An 816-nucleotide genomic window follows, 5' to 3' on the forward strand; every position below is an offset into this window, starting at 1 on the left:
AAAAAAACAAAAAAAACAATAGTACTAATAAAATAAAATAATTTAATGAATAAATACGTTAAAACACACAAATAGAGAGGTCAACATATTAAAATTAAAAAAAAAAAATTATGAGCTTACTTAATTCCAAAGTCTTCCATACACGTTTATTCTTGAATAATTTTAAAACTATCATTAACATATCTTTTTTTTCGATCATAGAAACTTTACAACAATATGTTCGAGGTGTTTTTATATTTAACACGAGCTGTATGCAAATAAGATTGCATAATTGCACAATAACATTTCCCAAGCCGGATGACAGCATGTTATTTCCATTTTTTTTTCTAATATTGTTGATGCAAAACGTGACATAAAGGAATATTAAACTGCAACAACAACAATTTTTTAAATCGATTATTATTGGTTTTCATAAACGAATTTTACTGTACTGAATATACATAATTCACTATAATAAAATTCGTTTATAAACTTGGTCTTGCTCAACAGAAACGAAATGAGGGTCTACTCTACATAGTTCGGTAAACTTTATTTCCAGAGCTTGGTCAAATTTAACTGAATTAGAGAAAACTCTTAATTTTCTTTTAAAACGTTATATCTCAAAAAGTCCTTACGACCTGGCCAATCCAATTTTGCCTTAAATTTCAGCTATTTATCTCTGCTAGAAATGTTAATGTGTCAAACGATTCACCATTTTATTGCTACTAAGATATAACTAACTTAATTTATTTTTAATATTGATTGATAGATTTATTTATTGGTGGATATTACAATCTGCCACACAGTTGTGGGCAATAGGTAATAGTGATGAATGAT

The 816-nt window shown here is 26.8% G+C and overlaps 1 protein-coding gene across 2 annotated transcripts in view; it reads left to right on the plus strand.

Annotated features, from left to right (window-relative positions):
- LOC106692883 (CD109 antigen) overlaps nucleotides 1-816 on the plus strand; it is a 121,324-nt gene that overhangs the window by 88,287 nt on the left and 32,221 nt on the right. The window lies entirely within an intron of this gene.

Source organism: Halyomorpha halys, unplaced genomic scaffold (genome assembly GCF_000696795.3).
Source record: "Halyomorpha halys isolate HHAL.00 unplaced genomic scaffold, Hhal_1.1 Scaffold75.1, whole genome shotgun sequence".
Classification (NCBI taxonomy): Eukaryota; Metazoa; Arthropoda; class Insecta; order Hemiptera; family Pentatomidae; genus Halyomorpha; species Halyomorpha halys.